At 43.2% G+C, this 25091-nt stretch overlaps 1 protein-coding gene across 4 annotated transcripts in view; it reads right to left on the reverse strand.

Moving 5' to 3' along the window:
- The window catches only part of plxnb3 (plexin B3), a 92250-nt gene that overhangs the window by 36271 nt on the left and 30888 nt on the right, over positions 1 to 25091 (reverse strand). Inside the window, exon 1 of one of the 4 annotated variants that reach the window (XM_040022624.1) lies at positions 18235 to 18552. The exons of 2 other annotated variants lie outside the window; for them this stretch is intronic. The gene's annotated coding sequence lies outside the window, so the exon portion shown is untranslated. Of the gene's footprint in view, positions 1 to 16242; positions 18213 to 18234; positions 18553 to 25091 lie in introns of those variants that run through there. One more of the 4 variants, XM_040022626.1, reaches the window with a different exon arrangement.

Raw genomic sequence — 25091 nt, forward strand, 5'->3', positions numbered from 1 at the left:
TAATGACAGCCAAAACTCCAAAAATGTGTTCAGGGTTTAAATGAAACAGCTATACAGCTGAAAAGTGAGGCGTGATTTACATATTTGTGTGATGCCTCAGTTTCCTAATGACTCTGATCAAAACAAAGCCAGGAAACAGACTGTGCCTGGAAAAAGAGTTTGATCAAGGCAGTTGCTCCCGGCCATCGAGACAGACAAAGATCCACAGTGAAGCAGACGCCCGAGTTTCTCGCTAGATTTAAAGGCAACTTTCCCAAAAATCCTGTTGACATTACACAATTACCACAGATATGTTATTCATATTTATTTTTAGGTAAAACTTTATTATTTAATGATAGTTTGGTAACACTTTATATGGTTCAATTTAAGTAAGCTGTTTAGTATAATGTCTTATGTATTGTATTAAAGCTGTTAAAATATTAATAATTTAATTTAACATATAGAAACTGTTAAAAACTGTATTATGTATTTGCTCATGACTGTGTCCGTTAGTAATGGGTCATGTGATACTTGGGCTGAATTCCTTGCTGTCCCATTTTAACCTGTTAAACACTCCGGGGCATCAGTTTTTCATGTGCAGGGCTAACAATGTGAATTTTAAACCTACTCAAGCAGTTCTGCAGCCTAAATCTGACCGTGTAGTGAGTGAAAGTGACATTAGAGGACACAGCAAACTACCAATATACCTGAAAAACTATCTGAAGTGTCCTGAAGTGGCCTTCAGGTCAACACTTCGTGTATTTTAAATGTGCTGTACGTGATAATAAAGCTGACTTGACTATAACTACAGGTTAATTAACTCTCATTTTACCGTTTATTACTGATGATTGTTACAAAGTCACTGCTCAGAGGACAGTTGTCTGAAAACTTATTTCAAAACTGGGGGTATTATTAAAAAAGGTCAGAGAAGCCCTGATCTGGGAGAAACATGCAGGCAAAAACACAAAAACTGAAACATGACCGAGGAGAATCCTTTTCCCTTCCAGGCTGACCAAACCCCCTTGAAGGATCCCCAGAAACTATTCCAGTAACCTTCATGCCTCCTCAGGGGCTCGAGGAACATTTTTACAGGCTTATTTAACCTCCTTAAAAGGCCTGACAATTTCTTCGACAACCCCTGGAAACTTTTCATGCTCCTTTGGAATCACCCCAGGGGCCATTTTCACATCCTCCAGGTCCCCCGAAACTTCTTTTGTGACCCGAGTCCTTTCCAAGGACAGACCCGAGGAATTAGCTGCACTAAAAGGCACCTGAAACATCTTCCATTACTTCTGAACCCTACTCCTGCTTCCTCAAGGACCACCGTCACTTCTCCAAAAGCCTTGAGACCTCCTCCAGGACCGCTAGGACTTCCTGTGCGACCTGGAACTTTGTCTAGCGCTCAGAATTAAACAACCGTGAAGAACAGGTCCTGCTCTCTGATTGACCGCCAGGTGAGCAGATTAACCTCTGTTTCTGCATCGCAGCTCCAGGTGTTTTATTGTGCTAGTAACCGTGGCAACGGGGACGATGCTGCAGGTGTGTCTGCAGTGAAACACGCAGCAGTTTACTTTGCTAATCGCAGCAGTTTGTACTTCACTCGTCTTTTGTTCCTGCCCTCCCTCCCCTCTCTCCCTTCTCTCTTTCTCTCTTTTTTTAATTTTCTCATGGGTCCTCTCCTCGCCTCGCTCGCCCCCCTTCTTTTCTCCACTTCCCTCCTCTCTCTCTCTGTATGTAAATGAAGGACAGCCTGCTTTCAACACAGTGAGGTGATGATTACAGGCTGCCTTACCTCAGGCGCACACACACACACACACACACACACCTCCACCCCCATATTATCTCTGTGGTTTGGTGCTGACTCTCACACTCACTCTTCAAAGAGACGACAGAATCAGACGCATACACAGCTGTGAGTGTGTTACTGTGTGCAGTTAAATTTCTTGTCTTTGTTCATTTCCTGTCCTTCCCTCTCGGCGACTCCCCTCCCTCTGTGTTTGTACTCGTCCTAGTTTCAGTCTGCTGAGGAGCCTCAGAGCCAGGCAGCTGCAGAATACCCTCAGCACATCAGGGTCCATCCTGAACCCGGTCTCAGCACAACCTTTGGCTCCCGCTTTCTACCTCATAAGAAAGCAGAAATGAGCCAGCCACACCTTCCCGCTTACATTCCAGTGGAGGAGATTCAGACCGCCGTCTTCCTCCCTCTTTACCTTCAGGCAACATTCCAGAGTAGGAAAAATTTCATGCTGATGCATCAACGGCCTCGCAGAGCATCACATGTTCAGCATCATATAATGCAGAGGCTCGTCACATGATCTGTGGTGCCTGAATCTATGCACTGTGTCTGCAGCACTGACAGGATCCATGCAAGTATTCAGTAAAAGCATCTGAAGTGTAACACAAAGTAAGACGCTGCACAATGCTGTAATGCTGTAATACATTAGTGTCTGCAGCCTCTTCCATCCACCTCCAGTTTTTGGCACACTGTATGTTAGGCACATGTAGCCTGATGGCATCATTATGACTGCATTGTGACATGCCACAAAGGGACATCATCCAGCTCTTTTTACAGGCCGATGGAGAACAACCAGGACACGAGAACCTCACAGCTGCTTCTGGATTCACATCTATCACAGCATCTCAATCGGGGAACATCTGCAGACCAACTACAGCTGATGTGGACGTGCCAAAAACTACAGTTCCTCTAATGACCACATCACAAAGCTGACTCTTAAAGCGAGTCGATCCCTTCAACTCCCATCTTTAAATCCCCAACCTAACAGCAAAAATGAGCCATGTTTGTTTCGGTCTGTGGCTGTTGTACACTTTGATCAGCTGCACTGGATTGTGCACTGTGTTCTAATTCACCCATTAAGGCTAAACTGAGGCTTAAAGTTAGGGCTGGTCTGGTCTGATAGCTGCTCAGCTTCAGTAAAATTCTATTGCTTTATTTGTGCATTAGTACATTTGCATTTTAAGTACACCCTGCTGTTACTATAACACTCCACCAAATCATCCAAATACAGTCACAAATATATGTCTCCAGAAACTTTCATTGCTATGGACAAAACGCTACTATCAAGGTTTCAAAGCAAAATGCAATAATAGAATGATAATACAGCGGTAAGAAAGCAGGAGAGAGCAGGGAGAAGACACGCACTGTCTGCAATATCCTTACGTCATATGGGTCGCCTGCTAATCGGTGGACTCTGGACACCCCCGCAGAATACACTTAGTGGGAAGGAAGCGCTTTAACAGGAAGAGACCCCTAACAGATCGAGGCTCACCCTTAACCATGTGACGTGTTGTTACAACAACAACTTTCTTGTACAGACAGAATTATTTGCTGAAACGTTTTATAATAACATGAAAAATATTCAAATGCTTCAGCTGGTAACAACAGTGTTGTGGTAAAAACACGAGAAGTTTCTTTGTTATGAGGAGAAAGCAGGTCAGAGCTGCTGTGGGACAGAAAACGGGAACAACGGCTGATGAGACTCCTAACAGTGCTGGAGGTCCTGGGGACAGGTACACTACAGGGTACAGACACACAGCAATACTACCTCAAATGCTAAAGAATGTGAACCACACACACACAAACACTCATGTCGGGTATTCATATCTTGTGCAGACATCTAATTGACATAGTGTTTTCCCTAGCTACGAACTCTAACCATCAAAACTAAATGCCTAACCCTAACCTTACCCTAAACCTAACTATAACCTTATGGTAACCTGGACACTATAACCACATTTTGAGTCTCAAAAATGCCTTCAAACTTGCGGGGACCAAGATTTTGGTCCCCATAACGGCTCTTGGTCTCCACAAGTATGGTAAACTTCACCTTTTGGTCCCCACAAAGATATGAATACACACTTACACACACACACACACTCAGAGGACTACCACTTCTCTATGCATTTCCTCTCCCTTCCTTTGTTTTTCTTTTCCTTCTTTGTCCTTTTCTTCTGCTTCAGGATTATTTTGTTGTGTGTTTGGCTTTGTTATCACACACACACACACACACACATACACACACACACACATTAAAAAACACTCCCCTGGTGAGCTCATGAATATTTTTTGGTGTTCGAAGAGACGAGGACGGTTTGATATCATCGAGGGTGTGTGACAACTGTGACACACAGACACACTCCGTGACACACACACTCTAAATCCCACTGGGATTTAGAGTGTGTGTGTTTCTCTGTGTGTCTCTGTGTGCGTGTTATGAATGTTGTCAGCTACTGTCACAAAAAGTCATTTCCCAAAAAGGCATTTTTTATGTCTGTGTGTGAATCATAGAGCTGACTGTACACAGACCTTCATCATCGTCCCCACAGGAAGTCAATTTGTTGCCGTGGTGATGCAGCTCATTGATGTAGAAACATGATGAGATGTTTAAAAACAAACAGCCCATGCTCCGGTGCTATTATTACGGCAGTTACTGTACAGCAGGCTCGTAGCAGGGTTTGAACTCGCAGGTCTTTTAGTGTTTGTTGGTAAATGTTTAGCATTTGAATTTAAATAGTCTGCCTCTGTGTCGCTTTTTATTCTGCTGCTGTTCAGTACAACATATACACAAGCTGGTAGAACTAAAAGGAGGCCTCGGAAGCATATTACCAGCCAACAAAAACTTACAGAAGGGCCAACTTTGTCAAACTTCTAAACAATGTTGAGGTTTTATTAAAAGGTACAATGTAAGGGTGTGTCTGCCAAATGAAAAAGCTTCGATTTAAGTCTAGAAAGTCACTTCTTTATTTCTGCATCGTTCTCAGATAATGGTTCCTAAAGTTAAACCGTTGAGGCTTTCACTTTGATAGTGACGTCCCACCTGATGTTCTTTAGCTCACTAATCAACAGGAAGCTGTCCAAAGGGGGTAAATGTGAGAAGGTCAATGGTTGAAATTTGGTTGAATTCAAGAGAAGATTACTTTTCACCTTTCACTTCTAAATTCTGACTTACAGGGGACATGTTATTAAAGAACATAATGGGTCAAACTGTTACCTGCATATTGTGTCATAGCAACGTGATGCATATCATGTTACTGGGATTAGATTTAATCATATATCTCAATACTTTGTGATACTCTGAGGATTTCTTTCAGGAAATCTGATTATAAAGAATTTGTCTTATTATAAAGAAAACCTCACTTAATTATACCGTTAGATTTGTGGTCTTTGTATTTGCTTTCATCACAGTTCAGTCAGGAGCACTTTCATCAAAATATAGCTGTTATTCGGTCTGCAGTAATTCGTATTTGGTGGAATGGGTCTGAAAAGCCTGAAAAGGGGGACCTGACATAAATGTGGGTTGCAGAGCAGCTTGCAGAAGTGTGGGAAGGCTGAAGCAGCTTCAATAGCCCACACTGTCTTAGATTTTTCAATTGGATGTGTAGAAGGATATCAGCTGAGCTATCAGGTCATGTCGACGGCCACGGAGCCGCTGATCTCCCGTCATTACAGCTAAACTAACGCTGTGCTACAACCCAGGAAGGTAGCAACATTTTCCCTGTAAAAGCTTTGCTTGTTATTTGCTAACAAGTGGCTAAATAAGATAATAAGATAAAATGATGATAAGATAATAAGTTGCCACAGACACTGAACATCACTAAGCGGAACAAAGGAGCTTAGTGATAATGACCTTACAGTCATGCGACAGTGGTGTAGTTTATTTTTGTCATTAGAGTTTTATTTTGCCGAATGCATTTACACTCAGAATCCACAAAAACAGACTAATTTCTGTAGATCATCTTTCTAAATAAAGTCTCTTAAGTGTCATAAACTTTGATGCCAAGCAGACCTTATTTTTTGTGATAATCCAAAAACCTGAGGGAAAATCCTTGTGTCGAGGAAAGCAATGCTAACTACCAAGGTGGCCTATACAAGCAAGCTATTCATGCAGAACTGTTTTGATAGAAGTGTGTCGATAATTTCTCACGGCTAATCGCGTTAGCTTGATGTGGACACAGGACCGAACTGTAGCTCAGACTTTAGTTTTTGTGCAGCAGATGTCTTTGTCTCCGTCTGAACTGTTTTCAGCAGCAGTGGGACTCACTTTGATTCTGGGCCGTTGTGTTCTGATCCGATCTGAATGGAGCTAATTCCTCTTTTTTTGCACAGACAGAAGAATGGTCCATCGGGCTTTAAACTGTAACTGTGTGCTTTCACATAATCATCAGCTCACACTGGGTCTTTTTTTGATGATGACAAGGCTGCTGAGCAGCTATTCCTGCCTCTGTGTCTTTAATCTGGATTAAATCCTGTTTGCACTGACAACACATGTAAACACACTCAGAGCCGAACGCTTGACAGCAGGATCAGATCAGAATAAGAAGAATTAGAGATTCTCCTCAGCTTAATCCCAGACACCAGATCAGAATAATATGTGAATAACAGCAGATTAACAGCAGTTCTCCTGCAGGGAAACAACAACCATCTAAAAATATCTGAAACTCGAAGGAATTAAAGGAGTCGTAGCGTTTCTGTGAACAACTGCAGCTCAAGTTTGGAATTCACATTTCTGCTGCGCATCACATCTTATTCATAAAAGCAACAGTCCAGCAGTCTGTAAATATCTCTGTTCTGAGTGCTTTTGGAACCCGTAAGAACCTGTGCAGACTGGGTTGCAGGTTATGACTGCTTTTCATTGTGCTTTCAAACCAGAAGCTTTTAGATAGATGTCAGTGAAGGCCAGCACTGAACACGAGGTGTTTAAAAGGCAAATATTGACACCAAATATTTGATTCAGGCTTTTAGGTACACGGGTACTTTATTGTCATTCAGTGCACTCCCGCCACAGTATGTGAGCACACTGTGAATGGAAATGCTCAAAGTAAATAAAGCAGTAAGATACTAAGTGGCCTGAACATACATTTATTTTAAAATTCTAGTAATTTAAATATTTTGATATACCTGTTACAGTTTTCTTTCTTTCTGTGCAAGTTAAACTTTTTATGTTTGATTACATTTAAATATTTAGTAGATTGACTCAGACACCTACTGAGTCAATAAAATGACTTTACTGCTTATTTCTATTGTGTGGATCTGTTTTTCTCTGTGCTTGTCCATTACTGCTGTAAGATCCAGACTGAGCATGTAGGCAAAGCTGCAGGTCTGCAGGAGCAAATTACAGACGTTAGCTAAAATACTGCATGCTGTCATACAGGTTGTTTGTTTTACCTTCATGGTAGAAACACTCTGAAAACTCTGACACCATGAATACATTAGGTTGCTGGTTTCATCGCCGTGTCAGCACTGATAGAAGTGTACTGAGGGATGGCCTTCTTATTGTAGAAGGGAAGCTTTTGAAGTAAAGCTATTTTATTGCCGCTCGTCAAAAGTGAAACATCACTCACCATAAATATTTTAAGAACTAGTAAGGCAAAAATGAGATCTAAGTCATGATCTGTGATGACCCCCAACCCTACGGCTTTGTTGTCAATATATGAGTTTTTTTTATTGTTCTCCCATATTGCAGGGAATAAAGCAAATAGTTCTAAGCAACACATCAAGAACTCTTTATTTTAGGGTTAAAACCTAACAGTTGTGTTCCTTCAGGGCAAGCAAGGCAAGGATTACTAGTTTCTAATTTAGCACTACCAAGTTCGAAAAACAGACATCAATTAAAACCAAAGTAAAGCAATTTCTCTACTTGCATCTAACACAGTCTTAAAGCTTCTGGCTTGTTTGCATTGTACCTTTAAATTTTTGCCATCTTGTGGCTGCAGTTGGCCAGTGTCTCTGGAAGCAGTCTTAACTCTGCTTGACTATGAGCCACTGAAATCTGTATCGTGTCAGCAGCTTTTCCTGGTTGTGTTTGTGCATTGCGGATGAACCTAAACTAACTCAGAGTAACTCAAAGAAAAAACAAATCCACAGACTTCTATTCTAAAAAATATATATATTTCTTTATTCATCACATCCACCAGGTTACAAATAACTTGGTGGATAAACTGGTTTAGTTGTAGGGTTAAAGGTCAAGGTTAGGCTCCTACTACTCCAACCTAACCCTAACTGTGGGGACATAACAGTTATTCAAAGGTGTAGCACTGGACCTCAGTTGCCCTCTCGCTTACATTTTCTGTCAACTTATTGGGTTTCACAGTGAGCGCCAAACGTTGAGGCCTCAGAAGTCATCTGTGCTGAGTAAAAGCAACAACTGTGCTTGTGCTGTCAATAGATTTTTGTAATCAGATACTTGCATTTTTTCCTGCTGAACATAAATATTTCAAAAAAGTGGCCATGCAGCAAAATGTTAACTGAAGGTGAAAGGTCGCTGCTACACTGACAGCAGGACAAAAGTAAAAGGGATTGCTCCGTCCAAAGCTCAGAAAGATCAGCAGAGGAGTTTCTTCTTCTGCACAGACAGAATAAATCCACTCGGCCTCAAACACACATCAAATCGTTTCTACTGCTCCCTTTCTGCACTGATGTTTGGGGGTCTCTACTTGGTTTTCCACCACAGCATAAAATCTTTAAATTTGTTCATTTCACAGTTTTCATCTCACACTGTGCTCTGCTGCACTGTACTGTACTCTATTGTACTCTACTGTAATTGTTTCTACTGTATTTCAGTGCAGTCCTCTGCAGCCACAGCAGCAGCAGCCTGTTCTCCTCCACAAACTGAATACTGATCACTGCAAACATTAAATATTAATAACTACAAGACTTTGATACTCAAACTATAACACACACACACACACACACATCTGTGTGTGTGTGTTTGAGGGTAAATGTGTGAACAAGTGCAGGGAGGTGATGGGCGTTAATGATATTGATGCTAATTCCATCACTCTAAGTGCAAGTATGTGTGTTTCTGTGTGTGTTTCTGCATCCGTGTCTGTGTGCGTGGGTATGTGTGTGAATATATTATCTCTCCAGCCTCCTCTCCAATTAGCAGACTATGTAAGTGGTTCTGATCAGCAGGAGATCACATGACAGGATTTACCTACACCTCCTCGGCTCGCGGGTCCATCACAGCTACACTGAGAGGCTGTTAACACACCTCAGTGAGCCAGAGTAACACTTCCAGTCCCTGTCGGCACCCCTGACAGGATGCAGCCTTCAGAACAGAAACGATGAGCACAAATGATGTAAACAAATAATCGTTCTCCGAGGAGTGCCTTTTTATGCAATCGTAATCCTCCACAACATAAGACCATCCTTTAAACTCTACACAGTGTCACTCTCTAGAGAGTGAAGTCCTGTTTTAAGCCCTAATATTAGCATTTGGGTGTTAGAAGCAACCCCTAGCAGCCATGTGAGTACTTGTAAAATGTATAATGTGCACTGGTATCACCACTTCTAAATGAGGTGGTAGAGAGGTAAGAGATGGTTTGGACATGTGCAGAGGAGGGATAGAGGATATATGGGACAAAGAGTGCTGAAGATGGAGCTGCCAGGCAGGAGGAAAAGAGAACTACAGAGATTGTTCATGGACGTAGCGAACAAGGACATGCAGAGGTTGGTGTGACAGGTTTGGGATAAGGTGAGGCAGATGATCCTCTGTGGTGACCCCTAAAGCCAAAAGAAGGAGGTACTCAGCACCCTGGAAACCTAAAAAAGGAAATCTATTAACATTTATTTAACATTGTAAAAGGGGGCATTTCAACCACAATCATGATCTTAATAATGCTTAACATTAAAGGTTAAAGTTGTTTTTGTACCTAAATTTAACAAAAAATGAAAATGATTCTTAAAATGAGTCCATAATGAAACTCTAGCTCCAGTCTCCCAGTTGATTCATGTTTATGGATGTATGGACACATCACACAGACACCAAAACTTAAACCTTTTCTTTGTTTTTGAATTATTAGTACAATTAACCACACATCAAACCATATTATTTGTCAGATAGTTGTACTGGAAATGCTCCAACAGTCGCCATCTTCCCCCCGTTCAGCGCAAACATTCAGTGAACCAATGGCGCTAAGGTAAAGTCAGCTACAGCTTCCTGTCACTCAAAGTGGCCACTCCCCTTTCTTTAAGCCTTAATAAAAATTTTAATAAAACAATCTCCCTCAGTTCCTTTGAAAGGCAAGCTTAGCAAAAGAGGCCTGAACCGTTTTTGTGCCAGACCGTAAACACGTGTTCTCTGCTGTAAATTTGCCCATTTAACACAGGAGTCTGTGGGGATCTAATCAGTTTGAAGTCTCAAGTGGCCGTTAGAGGAACTGCAGTTTTGGGCTCTTCTGTTTCTCAGCCCCCGAGGCTGTTTTGTTGGACTGTCCACCGCTCTGCTGGTTGGGGTCCACCGGGACCAGCCCCTCCATCAGATCTAATTCTGGCCCCCAGGCTATTAGACTCCCTCCTGGACCCAATCCCAGCTGAGGACCAGGTGTTTGCCTTTAGACCAGAATGCTGAAAACAAATATGTCCAGTATCAATGGATTAAATGATAATTGTTTAAGGTAGTCCTACCCCTCTCACAATACGAGCCCAGCTGAGGATCGGGGGTCTTTCTGAGATATAGTGATTTAGTGTTTGGGGTTGACAAAGAAGAGGGAAACAAAGTCATGTTTAAATCTGGTGAAAGTGTCTTATTCTGAACCCTGGACCTGAATTCACTCCAGAGCCTCACCTGGACCCGGGGCATCATCTCAACAAGTCATCTATTCAGCCCCCATAACTGCTGCCGGTAATAATAACTCCTCAGCTGCGGCACTGAGACCCTCTATTAAATCGCACGTTGGTCCAGATTCAGTTGTCATGACAACAAACACAAAGACGAGCAGAAGAAGACAACAGCTGGACGGAGAAATGGTTAAAACGGGAATGAAACAGGAAGTCGACCTCAGAGCGTCGCCGCTGACACCGATAATCCAGTGCGAGCATGAAAGTGACGCATCAGCAGATTCAAACTACCGAGGCGCAAACAGGGGAGAAAAAATGAGGGCTACATTTTCCTGCATCAGGGTGGAGACGTGTAGAGGAGAAAGAGGAGGAGGTGCAGTTATATTAAAACCGAAACCCTGACTGTGTTTTACAGCTGCTGTCTCTGCTGCCTGCCGCCCCTCCCTCTGTAGCTAACAGGCGTGAACCAGCTTCATTATGTGTTTATGAGAGAAGAATTTTTTACAAGATTAAAACAAGGCTTTGAAGGGGGGTGGGGGAGGCAGAGGGGGGCAGTAAATGACAAAAATACTGTAATAACAGAGAGGAGGAGGAGAAAGAGGAGGAGGGGGGAGATCTGAACTCTAATAAACATGGGGGGAAAAGCAAAGGGAGGAGATTCCTTTATTTAGCAATCTGTTTGATTCCCCACAGAAACAAGAAGATCAGGACGAGAGGAGACAACTGGACCTCCATCATCTCCTCCCGCACCGGAGGACGACTGAAGCCAACGAGCCTCGTGGAGCACAGATTTCCTCTAACAACCTAATTGAATTTCCGAATGCATGAGTGACTCCAGTGTTGAAGTCACTCGTGCAATAGATATATATATATATATAAATATAAAAGAAGGAATATGAAAATAAAATGAAGATAAAACACAATAATGGCTGCAAGTTCACCGCTTTTATGATTTTTATAGTCACATTCTCTCCTTTAGCATCTCCATAACCATTACATTAGACCTAGTCTTGTCTGAACTGCTCATTAGATCCGTTTTTATTGCTTTTTTATGTCACACTGTTCCCCCTCTTCTGTCTGCTCCAATGGCAGCTTTATTTTTAATATATCATCGTTTCAGTTGCTCTTATATAACCCCCGACTGTGGTAGCTGTAGTGTTGGGGAGTAGTCAGAGAAATGTAATTAAACCCGTAGTTGAACTACATTTCACTGCATCTTGCTGAGCTTTCGGCTACAATCGCAATCATCCCTCAGGTATTTAGATTACTTTTTTAGCATTTTTGTTGAAGTTAACTATTGAATAAGGAGCACGGAAAGAGAGGAATGCTGTGTTAACTCATTTTACCGGTGCTCCTCTGTTGCCTCACTCCCTTCTCCTTTCATCCTGACCACTGTAAAGGCATGCAATCATTCATCAGTCAGCCGCCACCACAGACTTTAACTTCACCGGAGTCCACGGGGGAAAAGAGCGGGCGTTACCCAGCATTCACACAGCAACAATGCCATACATCTCCTGCATCTCAACCTAAAAAAAGCATCGCCACAAAAGTCACCAACAAGCCCTTTGTTCGTGTGCGAGCAGCGAAAGCCGAGAGTAAAACACACTCTGCACTGCAAAGACTGATCTTTTTTTTTACAAACTAGTTTAGATCACCTTTATCTGAGTAGCTTTAGTTAGCTACGCTAGAGTTCTCCCTCAGGTGGCTTTTATGTAATTTGGTTTCTCCCTGTGCAGAATAAGTGGTAGGTCTGCTTTCACAGAAGTTTCCCCACCAGCAGATATCTGGAACAGGAATTTAAAACATTTTACTTCCTCACACAAAGCAGAGCAGATAGCAGATCGGTGGAAATTCAGGTGGTGATTATGCTTGTGTTGTTTTTTGGCTAATGCACTTCATAACTGAGGTGCTTCCATTGTCTGTGTGAGGTCATCACACAGTTAATTAGTCCTGAACGTGCAGAACTTTTGCACAGACTTTTTAATGATATTCATAATTCACCGCACTCAATGGAATATTCTTCAGATAATTGAATTAAAAATGCTCCAAAAGGCCTTCATATTTCAAACACAGTGGATTGGTTGAGTTCAGTCTGTAATTATGAAACTTTAGGCATTAATGCAATCTAAACTCTCTGGGTTATAAAACAGTTGCATCCAAAGCCTAAAAGCCTAAAACCATTTTTGTATCAGGCTGTAAATGTTTATTTCTGCTGTGCAGTTTAACATTAGAGTCTAAGGGGAGGGACTTCGTTTTGGAGCCAGCCTCAAGTGGTCATTGGAGGAACTGCAGCTCTTTTTAAGCACTGGCTTCATTTGTGAGCAGAACTCAGGTTAGAGAAGTTCATGAGAAAAGACTGAATTGTTTTCAATGAGACTCAAACACTTTAAAATGAAATTTGTATCAGCAGCCACAGACTCAAACTTCTGCTTTAAGTAATCGGTAGATGTGCTTCAAACACTGAGTTTCATCAAAAACTGGGTCTTTGCTGCCAGAGCACAGGCGAATGCGCCGACCATCGGCCAGAATCCAGCTGCTTCGGGCTGTTTTTCTCTTTGGTTCATTCATAACAGAAGAAAATGATCAGAGACTGTCAGCGATGAAACAGTAAAGTGTCTCCGTCACCGTCTGTGCTGCACACATCTGCATCTCTCAGAGTCTCAGAGCAGGAATGCAAAGTTGTCAGGTGCCAGACTTCGGCACAAACAGGTAACCACAGAACAAAAGGCCCGTACTGCAGCATCATGTGGACCACAGCACCGATCTGATTGGTTGATCTGTCCCCTTACAGAGAACCGATTCAAGTCATTAACATGTAAACTGGATGCGGTCGCCCATAGAGACGCACGCCGACACATTCAGGCCGACACATCAGATGGTTAGCCTTCCACCAAAGATCAGCTGAACTTCTAGAAAACGTTCAAAAGAAAATTCTGACTGAATGTTCGTTTCCATGCACTGCGGCTGATGGCCGGTCGGGCGAGCAGCAGGTGGAGAAAATTCATCACAGAACCACCGAAGAACCCACGCGGTCGAGGTCATTAAAATGACTCCAATCGCAGCTGAAACAGTGCAAAAGGGAATCAGAAAACATGGCAGAAACAGGCTGTTTCTGTTGGCTTAAAATGACACTAACAGAATCAGGATTTCCCTTCATGATTATCATGGTTTTGGCATTATTGCAGCTATAAAAAAAAAAAAAGCAATAAAGCTGTCAGTCAAATTCAGATTATATTACTATACTATCTGTGGCAAGATAATTAAACTCATAGAACAGGTGCACGGAGGTAATGAGAGTCTGTAAACTAAGTCTAAAGTGTACAAAAAGAACAAATATTTATAATATTTTCATACGTGCATAACTAACACGACCTTTCGGTTGTCATGCCACCGCTAGTCAAAGATTCATCCTAGAACGTGCCCTCGTCCAAGCAACAGCTGGCTGTGTCACCTGACAGCAGCCAACAAATTTGTTATTTACAGAGACGACATCCGTTTAAATGTATGTCGAGAGCAGAGAAATCCAAACTCAGCATTCATTCGTTCAAACATGTGCTTCAGCTCGAAACTACTCTGGACAAAGAACATAAACGTAACCTGCCAGCTCGCTGGCACAAAGACCGTGCGTTGTTCAGAGCCACAGATGTGCAAACAGTGGAACTAATTCCAGTGCACTCCCTATTAAAGGCTGGTGTCTGCCTCCATCCAGGCTGCTCCATCACCTGAACCACATACAGTCTGTCAGTGCAGAAGTTAAATTGTCCTCAACCTGCCAATTCTCTAGCACACATTCCCCATCACACCTGAATGCACCAGTGTGAGAATAACACAAGTAAATGAGTGCAACACGACCTGCACACTCCATCCCAGCAGCTCCCAGCATTTTTATACTATGAACATGCATTAGAGGTGGGCTGCGTCCCACTGCGTGCTACGTGTGAGAAGAGGGATCTCCACAAGGTTAATGTGTGAAAATGGCTCAAGTTAAATTCTTTTTGCAAACCTGGATGATTTACTGAGAAACGGCAGCTCTGCATGTTGTTTGTGCAGCAATGTGAGCGCATGTAACAAGTGCTTCAGTTTCACCACCTTTAGATGGGACAGAATTAATCGCTAACCCTGTGGTTTCCTCTGGCATGCTGAAAATAGTCCTTGTATCACACCTCATGCTTTGTTTGTTTTTCCACTTAATCAGTCATACAAAACTCCAAGTAGAGCTTTATATAAATACACGTCACCTTTACTTTTGCAGGAGCTATGACCCTCTCTCACCAAAAACATCAAATTCACTTTATCTTCACTTCGTGTTATTAACCTAATTGTTTGCACACGACCTGCAGCGTCTTCACTTCCCAGTTTAAACACCACCGCTCTAATCCAAACCTAGCCCTGTGACATATTCTCAGAAATAAAGCTTTCAAACAGCTTTCAAGCTTTCAAAAGCTTTTAACCTTTTAAAGGGCTGCCTGATGTTTCCCTAACCTGATCAAGAGGACACGGATGAAGACCGAGCTTTAAAAAAAACTGTCCCAAACCAGATTTGAACCCAAGTCTCCTGAAACTTGGGATGTTTCCTCCTCTATGACCTGATTCACCAGTGAGACTTTATATTCTTGGAAATGGTTGGATACTTCAGGCGCGTTTACGTGGACACAAAGCGGTCAGGTTCGTGACAGGTGCTTAGAACATTGGAGTGAGATGATCAAACCACAGAGCATGTTACATACCGAGAAATGTCACTCTGTTAACACAGGAAGCCCAAATACTTCAGATGTGACACATTTCTGATGCTGCAGGAAATTTTTCTGCAACGGCAGCATCACACCTTCAGAGCACTCGACTGTGTTTCCTGGCGGAGCTCAAAGTTTCCTCAGTGACTCACTGAAATGTCCTGATGGTTCAGCCTCTGTCTGAACTGACAGACGAGGCAAACGCTGCAGACAGCCGTGCATGCGTGTTGCAGACGGCAGAGAAAACCGAACTCCGGCGAGTTCGCTTCAACATCTGCAAACAATCTGCAGATTATTTTCCCATTTAATCAATTAATTGTTGCTGCTTCCAGTCTGAATCTCCAGCTGTGACGCATTCAGCCACCATGAAAACTCATTAAGGGCATTAAAACGCTGCACTTCATTCAAAGAGCGCGTTTAATATTTATCCCATCACACTGCTCTCAGTTATTGCTGTGCAACCTAATAGTTTACAAACAATAACTACAATGAGATAATAAAATATAAAGATTTATTAAACTAAACTGCAGTTTGAATGTGATTTCACTGTAGAGCTATTAAAATCTGCCCCTCCAGCTACTTTATTACTGACGCATCAATAATAATGAAATATATAAACACAGGAGGGTTTCACAAAGCATAACACACACACATGAAAAGAAGGATTGTACATTCACTGATCAGAATTCATTAAACTTTATTCATGAGATAAAAAGATAAAAATGAGTTCTTTAAACACCCAAATCAGGCGACATCATCAAAACTTAATTAGCTTTAATTAATTATTCTGCCAAACTCTGCAACCTTTCGCCTCAAAAATCACACCCAAGCAAAGAACGTGACAAGACCGATCAGACAAATATGGTTAATTATTCTTTGATTCATTGCTTCTGCTGTTTTTGCCACACAGGGCGGGGCTGTTATTGTCTAATGAGCCCATAAAGCTGGTTAACTGACCTTCATTTGTAAAGATGTTAAAGGATCCTTTGAGAAACAGACAGTTTTATTCAGTTATTAACTCGAGGTTTTATTGTCCGGCTCTGTGTGTCTCTCTCGGGGCCCTGCAGGTCCACGTCACGAGCTGGTTCAGTTTAATTAAAGCGCTTCATAAGACGGTACGAGAAGCTTTGCTGTTGTTCAGCAGGTTTGGAGCAGCGTTCACGTCCCCGTGCGTCCTGTACTGTGCGGTGTTCACACATAGAGGGGCGAGTGTGACATAAGTCAGGAGTGGATAGCTTGCATGTTTTTGTTTTGATCTTGTTTTTACCCACAAATGTGTTTCACTTTTACTCACAGCTGAGAATCAGACACAAACTTTCTGAGGCTTTGGAAAGCACCGCTGGCTTGCCACCCACGTTTTCCATTTGGACACTCCTCACTGAGAGGGACGATGCTCGCAAGATGCCACGCGTGTTGGTTGCTTTTTGGTTTTTCTGCCCTCACTATTTAAAATATATATATGTTATGACCGGCAGCCCAAACGCAGCCGTCAGAACTAAAACTTAAAAGTTGCTGCAGCTTTCGATGCTTGGGCTAAAATAAGACCCTTCGCAGCATTTGTCATGTAGGTTAAACGATGACAGCCACCAAGAGCGTTTAACGTGACGCTTTAGAAGTGTCCACATGTGATGAGCTGTGAGTGACGGGCCTGTTTCACTCAATCTAAACTGCTTTGAGAAGTGGCAGGGGCTTTGAAACAACAGCAGTGTTTGACGCTGTGTGAGTCAGACTGTTCATAGACGTCCAGTTTCTATGGATTTTCAGGTAAAACTGACTGCGTTTAAATCCTGTGACACTTGTACTAACAGGTTGGGGCGGGTCCATTTTTGACTGCTTGCTTTGAAATGCTGCTTCATCCTGAATTTGATGTTTTACTTGTAATTTACTGTTATATATTTTGTTCTGAATAAAGATTTCCAGGGTTTTACTGCACAGTGTTGTACTTTTGCAGCAATGCTGCATTTTTGCCCTGTGATCGACCGGTGACCTGTCCAGGGTGAACCCCACCTCTCGCTTAATGTCAGCTGCAAAAGGCTGCAGCCCCCCTGCCTCTCTCCAAAGGATAAAGCAGGCAGAGCTAACAGATGGGTGAATGGATGGATAGATGGAGACCCGCCGCACTTCTTCTACAGTGTACATTGTCAAGCAGCTTTCAAAGGAAACAACACAACTCAGACACAATAATGAAGGGTTAAGTTACCGATCACTGCACACGGGGGACACTTTTCATTTCAAACTGCAGGATCTACTGTTTCCGTTTTATTTCACTGTCGGTGAGTTTTTATCTGTTTCACGTCAAACATTTTTGTCCCAAATGAGACTTCAGACACAGACCATGACCATGAGTCTCTGCTGCAAAGAAGCACACAGATTTCAGCATTACATGGACTCGTGCATCCTCGGGTTGGCACATTTTTAAGTGGAGGGGAGGGTTTTCGTGGGAAATTCTTCCACATCTTAATTGAATAAAGCCCTCAAACAGCGGCAGCTTTGTCACAGAGCTTGACACAGCGGCTGCACCTTTATGCGCACAGCGCTGAATAAACTGCCAGCAGCAGGAGGAAGAAACAAAAAGATGTTTACAGGGAGATGCTTCACGTTTGTAGCTTCTTTTCTTTCTTGTTTGACATGTCTGAAGTTCATCACTCTGAACACTTTCCTGAAGCCGTGACTGCACTACCACGGAATAAAACCAGCGTGAAAACAGAATTCAACAGTCAGCGACACATTTCAGAGCAAAAGAAACACAGCTGCGGGAAACTTCTGCGCACAGCGAGAGAAAGCGACGGTCAGAGTCCACGGCTCTGTGCCACTGATCTGATTCCTGCTCCACTAATTAAATAACGGCGCAATTAAGGAGAGTCAGCTGTCAATCAAAGCCTCCTCTACGAGCGAGAGGAGCGCACAGCGAGGACGGAGTGAGAGAGGGGGAGAGAAACGGGCACTTACTTCTTTCAGGAAACAGTCCGTTTTTCTTTCATTCCTCCAGAAAATTAAAATTAAAGAGGCGACAAGAACTGAAAGAGCCTGAACACCGGGCGAGAGAGAGGGGGAGAGAGGGAGGACGCAGGACTACCAACAGACAGATGGAGAGAGAGAGGGGATGACAGGAGAGAGAGAGAGAGGGAGGGAGGGAGAGCAGCCGGCTAGATGGCTGTAATCCCATTATTGTGAACGACACATTGTTCTGAGAGAGAGAGAGCGAGAGACGTTCACAGGAAGCAGGGAGAGAGAGAGCGAGACATTCAAAGAGAGCGGGGAAGAGAGAGAGAGAGAGAGAGACCCACTGGGAATAAAAGGGGCGGGGCTTATCTGCCACACTCTTCTAGGTGGTGTCAGAGGGGGCGTGGTCTTATATTAATATTTAATAGGTAGGTTGAAGCGTGAAGTTAGAGAAAGAGAGGGCGAGAGGTAGTAAATCAGAGTGTCGCCACACCCCTGCAACTGTGTGAGCTGCTGTGGGCTGAAGGAGTCCAACCATGAATCCAGCCCCAACATACTGCAGCACCACCTGCAAACTTCTGTTATTATTACACGATCAGACCAGGCGCTTCGACATATTCAACAAGCATCTGGCCAGATGTGAGTTTATGAGAATGAAAAATAATTGCTACACCTGAAAGGAAACCGACCAGCAAAGCTCAACGTTTCTCACACAAACAAGAGTTCTGAGTATTTTTAAAGTGGTTTAAGTTTTATTTGCACGTGGTTATCGAGACGGCTGTGGCTCGTGTGGTTAAGCTACTCCGGCTACCCCGGTCCACATGTTGAAGTATCCTCAGGTAAGATACCAAACCCTGAGATGTCCCCAGTGCATCTATTGGGGTGTGTGCATGGATGAAAAAGTGTTCAGGCATGGAGTTGTGCGATTGGGGGAATGAGACGTGTAGTAGGAAGCACTTTGAGTGCTCATGTTGAGTAGAAAGGCACTGATCCATCTTTGTGAGGGTGCCTTTGCACTGCAGGAAAGTTGGACTGTTAAATAGCAGCAAATCAACACAACAGTTGGCCTCAAAGCGCTTTATACTGTAAGGTAGAGACCCCACAGTAGCACACATGACAACTCCTTTACGGAAGCGTTAACACGGGAGTCTGTGGTTTTAGAAACAACCTCAAGTGGTCATTGGAGGAAAGGCAGCTTCTTTTTTCCACTTCCGTGTTGGTTTCCTTTTCAGCCTGGAGGTCTGCTGCTCTCTAACGGACCCTTTTAGACTTTATGCTTCCACTGCTGTGCAGTAGGATCCATCAGATCGAACTGATGATGAAATGATTTTGCAACAGCTTTGTGATGCAGTTGCATCATTGCTGTTTGTTGCATCCACCTAAATGGTGAGTTTTATGTTGTCGATAGTCAAGTGGAAGAGGAGACGAATGCTACCGCTAATACATTTGGTGCTTCTTGTCATCGTTTTCTCCAAGTCGACCTCCACCCAGCAGTTTTCTGTGCCCAGAGAAGTACCTACCCCAGAGTAGGCCCTTTGTTCTGCCCCAAAAATAGCAGTAAAAGAGGCTCTTCAAAGGCAGTTCCTGCTGTTGGAACCGGAACAAACAGCCACCAATACATGCAGTGGGAAATTATTACATTATACTTGTTTAGTCAAAACTTTGTGTTAGTTTAAATGAAGTGAAAATGCAAACAGAGCATGACTGGGGAGAATCTGCTGCTAAATCAATTCGGACTAATCTCAACCAAACCCAGTGGAATCACACACTTTATATAAATAAGTGTTCCAGATATTTGACTGATTATTGATGAGCTTCTCCTGGTCTGTTTTTTAGTTATGTTTTCTCATGAACTGCTTTAATTGAACAGAAGCGACTTTTTCTCGCGTGAAAGCCGAGCAGCTGCTATCTGAAGTGCATCGTGAATCTTCAGACATCTATCTCTGTTCACTTTGATGCTGAAGAAAACTTAAATACTAAAAGATTCTCAGGCAGAGTCAGAACTTTCTGTGGGTTTCTCGTGGTTTATTTTGGATAGAGATCAGACACAATGACATCCTCAGGAAGTGGAAGTAACACAGAATCTAAACATGCTGTGTGTGCGCCTCACTGTGAGGTATACGTTCTCATTTCTAACACTAATGCCTGCCTCGCACCAAACTTTTCAAGCACTTTTAGTGTCTCAGACAAATTTCCATCGTGGCATTAAAATCCTGACAGTTTTGTGGAAGCTCATTTTGATGGTTAGGTGTAGAGTGAGCATAAAAAAGTCTTTTTCTTTTCTTTAATGACTGATAAATTCAGGTTTCTCTAATATTAATGTACATTTTTCCAACTTGGCCTTCTCTCTGACTAAAAACCGACACATTATCTTTAGACGTGACAATTTCCCAGACCATAGCAAGTCTTTTCAAAGTCTTGTAGAGCGTGGTAGGTATAAGATAAACTTCCTGTTCTGCTTACATATACCCTGCAGTCCTCTGATTGAGGATGTTGGCCTCATGTTTCGCTGACAGTCTGAAAACTGCCTTTTCACAACTGGAAACAAATCAAAACCAATTTACCTGCAGGATTACAGGATACAGCTGCCAAAATCTGACAACGCTGCAGCCACTTCCTGTCAAAGCAGGCAGCCGGACGTTATCTGTCCGTGTTATACATGTTATGAGATATTTGAGTCATAATTAAGAGGCTCGGGGCTCAGATTTCGCGTGCTTGGGGAACGCCGCGTTCTTCAGTAAAACCTCCTCTGCAGCGAAATGAAGCGTCTCACAGAGAAAGCAGAGTCCCTCTGAGGACGTCTCTCTGAGGATGTCCCACAGCCGACGCGTCTCTTTGATTCTCCTCCATCAGCTGCTGCTGTGGGCGGCCCAGCAATCCCACTGCGAGCCACAGTGCATGATGGGAACCAGCTGCTTAGTCTCCTACATGTTCTCACAGTCTTCAAATTGCAGCAGGTGCTCGTCATTTCCCTGCTCCGGACCGAGGTCGGTCTTATTCGTGTCTTTTTGATGTTGTTTGCTCTTCTTTGCTCTTCCTTTGTCAGTTTTTTTTTGTCCCACACAGAAATGAAATCCAGCAGCAGAGCAACGAGCAGACTCACGTTATCAGATTGGCTCAGATCGACAGTGATCGCCGACGATCGGTCAGAGGAAGAGTGTCTCGACTAAACGTCTCTGCTAAGGTGAGTGAAAGTTTCTGTTTTCTGTCGCCTGATTGGTTCACAGCTGACAGGTCACAGCAGGTGAGAATGCCAAAGTGTCCAGGTCGTCATGGTAACCACCGACTGTTTAATGTGATGTGAAGACAGCGTGAAGACTTGGTGCGTGCGCGAGTGTGTGTGTGTCTGTTATCGCCGTCATCTTATCTGTGACACACACTCTGCTGGTAAAACATGTGTGTGACCTCAAGTGACTCAGTGTGTGTGTGTGTGTGTGTGTGTGTGAGACGATATACTCATGCATTCATTCATGTGTGTGTGTGTGTGTGTGTGTTAGAGCTCAGCTGGGAGTGTTTGTCCACCTCTCATCAGGAGCCCTCATGTAATATTAATCACACACGCATACTTAGGGTCACACGCACTACTGAACACACACACACACACACCGATCACATCAATCAAACACACAAAGAGAAACACACACAGCCGTACCCCAGGATTAACTACTATCTATCTTTGTGGGGACATTTTGTTCAGGCCTCACTCTGGGACGGGCCTCAAAGGGCCGCTCAGGGTTCAGATCTGTGGAGCAGAAGCAGGTTTACGCTCAGGGTTACAAAAGCGTCACACTTTCCGCACTCGTGGGCTAAATTAAGTCATCGGGCTTTTGTGCGGTTGTCTGCGAACTTCACATTGTCGCTGTTGTTGTGTAGACTTGTCTGCATTGCCGCCACCCAACTCTGCATATAAGTAACGCTTTCTCCAAGCAGACCAGAAAGTGCATATAATAAGAGCAACCACCCGTCCGTTGTGCCTGCAGCTGTCCGTGTGTGCATCCGCAACCCAGTATAATCCGGGCCCGAGTGTCCCAGGAGTGCAGTGTGTGCCTGAGGGTCCTCGCAAAGATAGGAGAACGGCCGTGTGTGTGGCCAGCTGGTGCAGCAGCGTCCATGATGTGATTTTATATTTCTGCATTAACGTCTCAAACAAACACTCGTTATTTAAAGGCCATTTAAAATCCGTCCACTCGACAATTTACTGCCAGTCACACAAAGGAAATAAAACATGCGACCAATTATAGCCTGCTCTCTTTTTCTAAATGATCCACTGCAGGACTGTGTCCTCACTGAGCCACACACTCATGTTCTCAGCTTTTCCATTAGTTTCAGCAGCTGTTCAACAAACAACAACAGACCACATACCTCCACCAAGGCTGGAAAGTCTCTCTACACCCTCGATTCAGAATCATATTTGGGTTAGTAGTAGATATTTCATCTCAAAGGATGAAAGGATGGATAAAAAAGTATTACATTTTTCCTTCAAGATTCCTGCTTCTGGATCCCGGTCTGAAACAACTCTAAAAGTTCATGATGTTGGGCCGAGCTCTGGATACCATCCACCCACACACAACTTCTTGAGCAATCTTGCTAATAAACTGGACAAATAAAAAATAAATTGAGCCAATCACAGTGGAGATAACACCCATGGGAACAAAACAAAAAACTTGAAACTTGCTAACTTGAAATTCTAAACTTTGCTGCTTGCTCGTCCATCCTAAAACATCTGATGTAGACATGAAGAAAACTGAATAGATTCTTGAAGTACACTGAGACTAAAGTCAGAGTTTTCAATATTTCATAAAGGGATCTTTACACCTGGCCTACTGTGGTTCCATGTAGATGCTCAATCATCCAGGCAAGGAAATCCCAAAAAGTTGATTCTGTTCATCTGGACAGAGAAACGTTTCGTCACTCGTCCAAGTGACGTCTTCAGTCTCAGCTGACTGCAGGTTTCCCCAATCTTTTAAACAGTACATTTGCACAATAACTGAAACTAGCACCACTGAGGGAACAATGGACTGTGAGGTCAGGTTTTTGATCACTAATATGCAAATTGCCATGACCATTGATCAATGGCCATGAGTACCATTCACAGTGTGTTGGGGAATGGCTCCAATCACAGCATTGTAAGATGGTGAAAGATGTCCTCTTAGGCTCCCTCCTTGATTCAGAGATGGTCTTTCCCTTTTCACGTAAATGGCCTCCTTGACTCCGCGTCCATCCAGAAAGTGCACATCTTCATCATTGAAAGTGTCCATTGGCCCGTTGGTACGTTTCTGCCACTGAAAACGGTTCATCCAGATGAACAGAATCAACTTTTTGGGATTTCCTTACCTAGACAGATTGCAAATATGTTCGCAGTCTGTCTGCATTTATTTGCAAGTTTTCATCAATCTGTCTGATTGTTTGGAGTCAGGTTGCCTCCCACCAACCAATCTGCAGAATCACCGTGTTAGTGCAAGTGCTCGCCCAGGTCTTGGGCGTGTTGCACACTCCTGTTTATAAACCAGGTGGTCGCTACAACTAATTGCGAAAACGTCAGTGCAGTCACTACTGATTTTTCATAGTCACGAGGAGGCTGCAGCCTGTTTTTACCTCAGGATTCCCTCAGGAGTTTGCATGCATGCAGGTCAGAATGGGGGAAAAAAATAAAAAGAGCATAAATATATGTCATGTTTAGTGTTGATTTGCAGCTGTTATTACAGCTAAAAGCAGCTAAATGCACTTCTTGTGAGCATGTTTAAATATTTCTAGTTTTAGAAAATATTTCTAAAATTTTAGAGCTTTGTTAACTGCTGGGAATCAGTCTGCAGGCACTCACAGGGCCTTAAAACCAGATTTTCATGCAGTTTCTCGTTACACATGATCGGCATCACTGAATCCAATGAATAATAGAAAAAATATATTCATATATGAATTTACAGAGGTAACTATTTTCTGCCAGCATCCTGCTATCTCATCTTTTCTCTGCACCAGTGTAGATATTTGCTGTGCAAAGAGTCAATTGATGCATCAAAAGCCCTCTTTTATGTGAGCCTGAGGAAGAAAGCCTGGGGTAACAAAGAAAGTTGATAACCGCTGATGTGATACCCATTATCTCTGATTGGAGTTTTAGGTTTTGTATAGGCAGCCAACACAAAAGAAGGCTGGCTATGTCAAACTTCGCAGCGCAGCCCTCCTCGAGACTTCGGCATGAGATAAGATATGATATTTCGGGGTGCGTGTGTTTTTTCCCAGGTAAGGCTTTGCAGTAGAAACAAAAGATGAAGGACGAGTGAAGAGGCTTTAAAGGGGGCGGAGGATGGGTCGAGGAGGAGCGGGAGGAGGGGAGAGGTACGTGATGAAGGGGGAGGTGGGGGTGAGAGGAGGGGGCAGGTTTAGAGAGCGTGAAAAGCAGCTTGTACAGAGACGAACCAACCAGGCGGAGTAATGAATGAGGGGGGAGGGGAGGAGGAGGTGAAAGGTGACACGCAGTAATTGGGGGGAAATGTGTGTGCGCGATGCAGCGAGGCGACGTGTCCCAGATAAAAATCAAAAAATCTAATTCAGCTTTATTTATCTTCGGGGTCGTTTCGTTTAACAATCAGTGACATAAATTAGGTTAACGCAAACTAACACATGACGGGAAATACATCTGTGTTTATAGATATGGATACAGATATAGCTGTATGAGAGACAGGAGACGGAAATGAAAAATATGTTCTTATGACACAGCTGAATGTGGAATTTAATTTTGGGTGAATTTATGGCCGTAGAAATGTTTCTTTTATTAAAGTCATCTGTCTGAATTTTCCTGTCTGTAATCTGCAGAAACTCATTTCAACAGCAAGGCAGCTGAAACCTGATCACGCAAAAGTTTGATT

Source organism: Simochromis diagramma, unplaced genomic scaffold (assembly GCF_900408965.1).
Source record: "Simochromis diagramma unplaced genomic scaffold, fSimDia1.1 OVJJ01000308.1, whole genome shotgun sequence".
NCBI lineage: Eukaryota > Metazoa > Chordata > Actinopteri > Cichliformes > Cichlidae > Simochromis > Simochromis diagramma.